Here is a 10,167-nt window from a genome sequence, read left to right as displayed (position 1 = left end):
AGAAGGTCTGTGTCGAAACAACATAGAACTACTTCTGCAAAGTGACAGCAAACCTCAGTATGCACAATTGAAGACAGTATTTCCACAAAAACGCACCACAGAGAACTTCACAAAGCCGGCATTCATGAAAAAGCTAAAACACTAATAATAGACACACCAATGCTAAAATGCAAAAAACAAAAACAAGAACAATATTGTCATGATCATAAAACCTGAATATTTGGAGCACCAGGGTGAATTTTAACATCTGCCCTGGCCAGTTCAATTCTCTGAATGAATATTATCAAAACACTATGGACAGTTTTGGAGAGAAGAGTAAAACGTTCCCAAGTCCCCCTTTAAATAAACAACAACTGCAATTCAATGAAATGGTAAATAACTGTTTTCTATTTGAATAGATTCTAAATCTAATCTTTTACTGTGACAGCAAAGCTTTCTGCAAATCATTGTAATATGATTCTAATATGATTTGGTGCTCAAGACTCATTTCTTATTATTATCAATGTTTAAAACAGATGATTTTGGTGGAAGCCAGGGTTTCCAGGGTTCTTTAATAAATAGAAAATGTTTAACAACAGCATCCATTTGACAAAAATCTTTTGTAATATTCTACATTCTACTGTAAGTGATTCATTTAATGTATCTTTGGACAATAAACAGTTGCATGTCTACGTGGAGGCCAGGGGTGGCACCAGAACACCCACCCCCACCCGAAATTTGTATGTCCACCCCAGGTGCCCCCCCCCCTTTCAGATGTCTTGCGATAGGCTTGTTTTTAGTAAATTTCTAACTGCATCTGGCAGTGCTACCTCAGTAACCCCTCAACCCCATTACACAATCATTCTCGCCCCATAAAAATAATGAACTGATCCTTACGTAACATCATTAATAGGAAGTGACACCATACAACTCTTCTGAACAACATTGTGAGCAGACATAGGCAAGTTAACTTCTTTTATAACTATAACATAAATTATATTGTGATTGTCAAGCTTAATGACTCATTACATCTTAATTACATCAAATAAAGATAGAAAATGATTACTTGTGAAAATTATCCTTTTTTTATTTTAACAATATAGATAATTTCTTAATATCATGCATACCATGTGCTCTCCTGTTATTCACTACATTTAGGTCAGGGGCCGTTATTTATTATAATTATTATATTTGATCAAGTATCTTATCCCACATGCATATGTTGAATGTAGTAATGTCCATGTCAAAGCTGTGTGTTTGTGTTCTTCCTAGATTTTCATATCTCAGTGTTCAGTAAATTCAACAAACAATGCCACATAATGACAAGGTGAACAAAGTTGGAAAGGTAGTGTCAGTGCATCAGTTTTCAGATCTCTCCATCTCTCAGATTTGTACCTTGATACAATCCTGTCTCTGAGGTATACAGACAATGCCTTGGACTTCATGGCTTGGTTTGTGCTCTGACATGCACTGTTACCTGTGGGACCTTCTATAGACAGGTGTTTGCCTTTCCAAATCAAGTCCAATCAACTCAATTGACCACAGGTCGACTCGAAACAAGTTGTAGAAACATCTCAAGGATGATCAGTTGAAACAGGATGCACCTGAGGTCAATTCGGAGTATCATGGCAAAGGCTGTGAATACTTATGTACATGTGATTTTTTTTTTTTTTTATAAATTAGCAAAGATTTCAAACAAACTTCTTTCACATTGACATTATGGGGTATTGTTTTAAGAATTTTGTGGAAAATTATTAAATCCATTTTGGAACAAGGTTGAAACATAACAAATTGTTGTTATGAAAAAGTGGAGCGCTGTGAATACCTTCTGGATGCACTATACAGGCTTGTTGTATGTTGGTTTAAAACCAGAGCCTGTGTTCTTTATTTTATGTAGAGCTCTTGAAAGAGGTGTGGGCCATATATTGAATGCCACACAAGTTATATGTTTTATATATCATGACCTATTGAGTCAGTTTATTATCTTCTAATGTATGCTGTTATTGTTGTTTAACTGCAGTCGGGTTAATAAAACGCCGTTCAGTTGCAATTTATATCTGTTGTCTTTCTTGGTCACATAATGAAATACAGCGTTTATAGAAAATCTTACAGTGAATTGGAGTAAAAAAACAACTATTTACATGTTAAGTTCTATTTGTCTCTTCAACCCCATGACCATCTTCAACCCTGTTATCCTAGTCTCAACCCCGTCACACCAAAAGTTTATGAAAAAATGATTTAATGCTTGTTGAACTCTGAAATGTTCAATGCAATTATAAGAAAACTGATTTTAGTTCAACTTCTGAAGTTTACCCACTTCTTTGATCAAACATTATGAGGTTGATGTCACACAAAATTCAATTTCAGGCTTTAGTATATCAAAACTGTGAGATTTTGTGTAATTTTATATTTGGAAATACTGAGGTAGTGTGAGGACATCTGATTAACAGGAAAATGTGGATTTCATAACAAATACATTTTATGATCATATTCAGAAAGCTCCATAGGGTCCATAACAGGGTTGAAGATTAATAGTGCCCATATCTTAAAATAATGACCAATAATAATAGGGATTTGATACCTGAGGTGGGAAAATATGTTTTTCAGGAAGTTAAATATGTCATTAATGCTGTGGGGTGTTCAGAAAATTAAATTGCAGATTTGTGGAGGTTAACTGTCTTTATGCCACTCACCAAAACACTCTGGTTGAGTGCAGCTCCAACTGATCCCATCCATCAGCTTACACAAGTGAGCGTGCCATGAATTTGCCACCTGTACACCCGCACACAATACAATGAAAGATATTTCACAGAGACAGATGTCTCAATGTGTGCTGATGGTGGGTTTGCCTACAGAGCGAATGGGCAATGTCAGGCTTGTTCTGCTTCAGAAACACATCAGCCATAAGGAAATAACCTCCAGTCATCTCTGTGCTGCCCAAACCAAACATCTCACTGGTATAGTACACCTACACATAGAAAAAAAAATACATATAGTCAGTTATGTACAGTTAATACACAGATTAATAAATCATTTAATAAAAATTTGGTACATTTATAAATGCCAGTACGCCCCAATTGACCAATCAGAATTACATATTTCAAAGGGCCTTGCAATATTCTTAACAATATACTAATATATATTACACAACAGACACACATCAGCAATGAGTCATAGCAGATAATTATGTACATGCAATCCAATAACAGTGTTCCACATGTTTTAGGACTCACGTCATTGGCAAAGAGAGGGAGAGCAGATGTGTATTTTCCCATGGCAGCATGCAGGCGGACCAGGGTTCTGTGTAGCTGATGAAGGACAGTGTGACTGCAGCCTGGTCTTTTCACTACTGTCCACTGGGCCTTAGACAGATACTCATGTGCCTGGGAGAGAGAACCTAAACCTAAACACACATCAACAAAAGTAATGAACAAGAGTTTCTTGATGCCTCTTGAATTTAAGTGAGCCTAGCTATTAGAAGTTCTTTTTCCAGTGTTTTAAAGATTCCTGTCTGGATTGCTTCTCTGTCAAACAGAAGATGAAAGCAGCCACTGTGAATTCTCAGCATACAACGCATTGCATCTATCCACATAGACAGAAGCTTAATTATCAGGGGTGTGTCTCAATCCGCTCCCTTATTCAACAATACAGTGCCCAGGGAGTTGGCCATTCCTAGGGCCATTGTCATCATCAAAACCATTCCATGTTCACTCCCAAGAAATCCACTGAATCCACCATAAAATCTAGTGAGCATCAGCTGCTCACTATATTCACTTACTGGAAATGTCATCTTTTTTGCAGTCTCTCTAGTTGTGAGAAGATGAGTGCAAGTGTAAATCCATGAAGACAAAGCTATGTTTCTGTCTTTAAAACCTTTTATTCTTAATATTCACAGAAGAAAAACCACCCTGCAAACTTTTAATGACCATAAAAGATTTAAGGGTTTTTATAAAATGTAATAATTAAATAATAATACGTTTTTATAATTTAATTCATTATAATATAATTAAAAGGAAAACAACATTTATTTGAATTAAAAACTTTAATTTATGAATGTTCTGCAGTTTTGTAATAATTTTTTAAAATGTTTTTAAAAGAAGTCAAATGATCAGAAAAGCTGCATTTATTTGATTAAGAAATAAATACAATGAAAAAGTATTGTGAAATACTACAATAACAACTGTTTTTATATAAAGTTCACAGAATGGCATTTGTTTGAAAATGAAATTTTTAGTAACATAAATGTCTTTAATCTCACTTTTGAACAATTTAGTACATTCTTGCTGAATTATAGTATTGATTCTTATAAAGGTTTTTACTGACTGTTTTATTTACTGTATACTTTAATCATTTTGCTTAATTAGGTTGTTGTCTGAATCTTATGTTTGCACATTACCTGTTTAACATAAAAAATGCAGGGCAGGCATATTTTATAACAGCTGTTAAGTAGATGCACTATATGCATTATACAGTGAGGTTGTTTATTAATACCAGATGCATTTTAATGCACAGTTTCTTTTCACAGAAACAGAGTTGCAGCTCATGACAAAGAGCTTTCAATGTAAGAGTTTTTTACTCAGACAGTACACATCTGCATGACCAGTCTGCCACATCCTGAATTACATAACAATTGTCTCTCTCTACAGTTCATGTCCAAGCACCGCCCTTGAGCCCACCAATAGACCATCCCACAGGAAGTTAACAGGGCTCTCTGCCAGCCTCCGATTTTAGCAAACATTTGTTTCCATTCTCTCCTGAAGTGGAAGTTATTTGCTGCCAGCCTCCAGAGAGGTTGAGAAAGTGAAGCAAACTGTGATGTCTACCTGTGGCTTTAAATCTAATGGATCTTAAAGGGGTCATATGATGATTTCACATTTTCCTTTCTCTTGCGTGTTAAGCTGTATGTATGGTGCATAATGAAGACCTGTAAGGTTGCAAAGACTAAAATCTTGAATCCAAAGAAATATTTTTTATAAAAGTTAAGAGTCAACCACACGCCCCTTAAATGGCTCATTCAAACACGCCCCCACATGTCTACATCACTAAGTGGGATGATTTGCATAACGCTGCCCAAATGTTCATGCAAAGAAAGAAGGTGTAACTTTTATTCTCAGAGTTATCACAGCTACCATTTTGTGGAGACACTGTATGTTTCATTGTGAAAGTGAAACTACTTTCTTTGGTGGTCCAAAAGAAGACATAACTAGAAATCTGCACAAATATTTGTGTGTGCCACACATTTTATGGAGGATGAGGACTGTTTCCTGAACCAGTAGCCTACGATGCGTCTGTGGCACAAAGGCTGTTTCTATAAAGTGGGGCAGTTCTAACTTTGCAAAGACAGTCTGCCGCTTCTGACTCACTATCTGTAAGTACGTTTTTTTATATTCAAATAATTTGCCAATGATGATTCAAACGCGAGTTTTGAGCAGTGTAGGGCAGACTCGTTGTGTATTGTTTCTCCCATCACAAATGCAGATACAGTTTTCTTTTTACGCAGCATGATACGCAACGCAACGCTAAAAAGACAGTATAAGTCATTATAATCAGTAATTATGTCCCCAATGGATGCAACAAATGCCTTGTTTGTAACAAGTTTTATTGGCTTTATCTCATCGTGCTGGGAGAAGGTGTTCTGTCAGAATGGGTTTGCAACCTTTTCAGCATGATGTGCTATTTTTTATTTTTCTGGTTAACCATTGTGCCAAAAACCCCCACGAAAACCGCAGGATCTACCACGCTCCCTCAGCCACTCCTGCTCCTCCAAAGACAACACTGCAGAAAACACGGGTTTGTTTTATCCCACTTTTCTTAGTTTGTGTTTAATATAACAGAAAACATTAGCTTTCCTGCTATGTTGATGTTTCTAATGTCACAACAATGTGTCTTGAACATGTTTTGCATTAAGTCTGACACTTCTCTTTCTTTCTGGAATTATTGCTTCAGTAGATTTTATACCTAGTTCTTCTCAACATTTCTAGCTGTATTTTTAAACGTTTAGTCAAGCAACAATATATTATCTCATGTATGTCTAAAATTGGGGATTAAAAATTAATTTGTTCTAAGTAAAAACTGTAACATTAGGCTATTTTTTATTACACTTTTCCAGGTTACAAAGGAAATAAAACTTTATTTAATAAATTCATCCATTTAACAAAATTACTAAATATAATTAAAAAATATATAATAATTTTATATAATCATATAACTGATTTAAGATTTCTTTATGAAAACTTAGTATTGAAGAATAGAACAATACTGTTCATTATGTTCATATATTCGTTATGAAGAAAATTTGTTAGCCTAGCCGATTTGTTAAGTTGATTTAAAATTCTTGATAACAAATTTTAAGAGGTTTAAGGTTCAGAAAAATGGAATTAGCCTTTAGTCTATATATAGGCCTTTTATTAAGACTGCAGATCAAAATAAAACATTTCTTTATAATCTTTAAAATGAGAGAAATCACTGCCAATTTATTGGCTAGTCTATACTTTGCAGAAAAAAAAGTTTTGCAGTTAAAAAATTTGCAGTTAACTGATGAATTAAAAGAAAGACAATAAATAAATAAATCACAACAAAAACAATCGAGAGTTTTCTTGTAATGAAGAAAAAAAGATATTACAAAATTACAAAATGAATCCTAAATGATTTTGACAGTGAACACATCTTCATTGCATAACTGCATACAATCACTGGTGGCAGTCCCAAATATTAAATGTGTTAAAAAAATCTTTGTGAAGACGACTGGCAACAATTGGTTCTTGAATTCTAAGATTATAATCTTTAGACAGCACACACTATGCAACTTTTTCTGACAACTGCACACAGCAACTGAGCCCAACTGGAACAGACATGGTCCGACTGGGCACGATCAGTTGTCAATACCAAATTCCATTCATAATAAGCATGACAATTGTGTAGTGTGTTCTCAGCTTAAGAGAGATTTAAAACTGGTATAGCATTGTGTTTCTATGTATGTTTCACCTGTATTAGCCTGTGCGAGCAGTAGATAAGCTGGTACCTGTTCAACAGGACAGGATCCATACACTCGCATGGCCCAGCGCAGGAATAGGAGAGCAGCCGGTAACAACATCCTGGAACCGCTTCTTGGACATCCACTTCTGCGCCTCTGAATATGCAATCTCTACTAGATGTTTCTAGTGTCAAAAACACACAAAACACAGACTGAAATATATGCCCTGCTGGCATTCCATTTGCCCCAATTTATGTGTTGAGTGCATTCAAACCTGTTTCTTCGATGTTTGTGGTGGTGCTCGCGGTCAGACTGCAGTGCACAATTTAATATGATTTTAGGCCATCTGGTTTACAAGAAGGGAAGTGTCCTCATAAACCATCTTCACACTGTAATACCTATGTCATTATACACATGTGTGCCTCATAACCCTGTACTCAGACACACACACACAAACACACTCACACACAATAACGTGTTCCAAATTGTAAAGCAGTCTCCTTTTATGAAACAGACACAAAATAAAGCAAGCCATTCAGGTTCGAAACAAAATAGCTGAGCAAATACAGTATTTTCATATTTAATTTAACTATCGCTTTAATGGCTGCCCGTCAACGAACATTCTGTTCTGTCCAAGATATATCGATATGTATTTGCATGTTGACACTGTGAGACCGTGTAGAGAGCTGTGAGGATGGTGGCGTCTTTAAAAACAGCAAGTGAAAACGCATGCACACAAAACACATACATTTTCCAGTCATATTTCTTTCTCTTTTCTCCTGGTTGGCTTTAAGCACGCATGGCTGGCTATTCTCTTCCCTCTGCACATAATTTCTCCTCCAGCTGTTTGAACTCGTTCAACCTTTCCATTTCTGCAGTAACTCGGCCAAGAAGAATGTGCGCATGACTTGTTTGTCTACAGTGCCACCTGCTGTCTACACGCGCAATTACACGATGGAGCATTATATTACTTGTTGGTTAACACAGGGGCTGATTCCGTGAAATCGGTGCCTTTTGCGTCCCTAACAAATAATCAGTTCTGTAACTATATATATATATATATATATATATATATATATATATATATATATATATATATCTTAGAAATATAATTAATTTTATTATTGTCCCCCAATTTTATATCAGTCCTGTTACTAACACCAAAACCCCCTATAAAATAATGGTACAAACCAGAAGTGACATCATTTCATGGACATTTCATAATTTAGAGCAAGTGGTTTCCTCAGTGTAAGCAAGGGTAAGTTTCTCTCTTCTTAAATATTATATTTTTCATGTTTTATCAGGGTTGTTAGAGAGGGGGCGGCATACAACATCAGTCCTGTTAACATTTTTTAAAGTGTACATATAAACATTTATTTATTAATCCTGATATTACCAAAATCTGGAAGTAATAACCTTTCATAATACATACCATGTGCCTTTCTGACATTGACCTGTTAGCTAGAAATGAGCATATTACCATCAAATCATCAGTCCTGTTACTATACCAGACCAATAGGGGGCATAGATTCCGGCCCAGCCGCATACCTAGGTCATAGATGGTGTATTTGTTATTTGTAGGGGAAAACATTCAAAGGCAATTTAAGGATTAGGACAACAACTCAGGGACATAGACACTTATAAAGGTTATTTTGTGTGTTATTGAGCTAAAACCAGCGACGAGTCAGCAGCATATTTGCATCAAGCACATAGTTACCATTGTATGTTTCTGCATCATTTTTTTTATTTGTATGCTTATGCACCTTATTTTGTATTTTCTCTTATTTGCATAGAATTAACATCACTTACTTTGTTATACACTTTTACAGTTGTTAGTAACATGCCATTAACTGCAGCTGAGAAGCAACGGCGCTATCACGCTCGTAGAGACCAGGATCCAGAGAAAAATGTCATACAAGAAACAATCAGTTATTTAAAAGTATTTACCTGTTATGTCCTGTCAATTCATTTTTTTTTTTTTTTTTTTTAGTTGTATTTCATACATCCAAAGCTGATTTGTTTTAATAAAGATATGTTATCTTCTATCGTTGTATTTTTCTATATAATTCTAGATTACCTCTCATATGGAAGCAGATTGTCATGGCCTAATGTTCCATATAGGTAACTAGTACGTAAATGAGTTCATAATGCATGCTATTAACTGCAATGACAAACAATAGGTGACTAAATACCCTCTTGAGAGCTCAGTCCTGTAACTGTCATTAATTTGATATTTTAAAAGAAAAATGACATTTGACAGTCAAACAGATCTCACCATAGTAACATGTACTATACTGCATTTTGGACAAGACCCTTTTTAAAATAAATGTTTTGTCAAAGTATACATATTTCTTTATTGTAGTGTGATGTAATCTGTGAAATATGAAATTTTTAGTCATTTGAATGGCAATTATGATACAAAACAGATTTTGTTTTTATATGACAAAATCTGAATGAAAAGAGGGACCAAAATATATGTGCAAACTGTTGAATATTTGCAATTGGAAGTGTTATATCACTTTATTCAGTAACCGGAGAGAGGAAAATATCAAAACATTAAAGAAATAAACAGTCATAAAATAATAAAGTTTTGCAGGTTTCTGGCCAAGTTCGCACAGCTTCTTCACTCCTTTGACTGTGGGTTGATGGTGGCCGACTTCCCAAATAAATGTATTCGCAGCTGTTTCAACCTTCAAAATGCGCTTCAATAAAAAAAAAAAAAAAAAAAAGTGAGAGTTTTCCAGTTTCTCCAGAGTTAGTAGTGTTTTTCAAATTGCTTCCCATGGAGACGACCTCGGGGCAGCTGACGAGGACTTGTCTGCCCCTGCGATTTTAATATTTGAAATATTTGAAATATATATATATATATATATATATATATATATATATAGACACACACACACACACACACACACACGTTTTATAGTTATTTGTCAGCAACTTTTTTTTATTTTTTTATATCTAACGTCCAAATAAAATGTAAAGCAGCGATTTTGTTTTCCAAAATATACTCGTATATATCCATCTGAACATAACCAAAGAGTATAGAAGTAACTATATACTTCTATACTCTTTGGTTATGTTCAGATGGATATACATGTTCATATTTGTTCAGTGGCCTGTATATTTTAATATATAGCCTATATATATATATATATATATATATATATATATATATATATATATAAAATTTGTGACATCTTGTACTTCAGCCC

At 34.8% G+C, this 10,167-nt stretch overlaps 1 long non-coding RNA gene across 1 annotated transcript; it reads right to left on the bottom strand.

Annotated features, from left to right (window-relative positions):
• Window positions 1-992: 992 nt before the first annotated feature.
• Window positions 993-7,922, bottom strand: LOC127963351 (uncharacterized). The gene is made up of 5 exons (XR_008154790.1): window positions 7,701-7,922; window positions 7,227-7,298; window positions 7,001-7,136; window positions 3,213-3,382; window positions 993-2,947 (listed from the first exon to the last, which is right to left on the bottom strand). It is a non-coding gene; the product is annotated as an uncharacterized LOC127963351 (long non-coding RNA).
• Between the last annotated feature and the right edge of the window lie 2,245 nt (window positions 7,923-10,167).

Source organism: Carassius gibelio, chromosome B8, assembly GCF_023724105.1.
Source record: "Carassius gibelio isolate Cgi1373 ecotype wild population from Czech Republic chromosome B8, carGib1.2-hapl.c, whole genome shotgun sequence".
Taxonomy (NCBI): domain Eukaryota; kingdom Metazoa; phylum Chordata; class Actinopteri; order Cypriniformes; family Cyprinidae; genus Carassius; species Carassius gibelio.
Note: the sequence above shows the minus strand (reverse complement) of the source record. Positions and strands in the feature narration are given on the sequence as shown.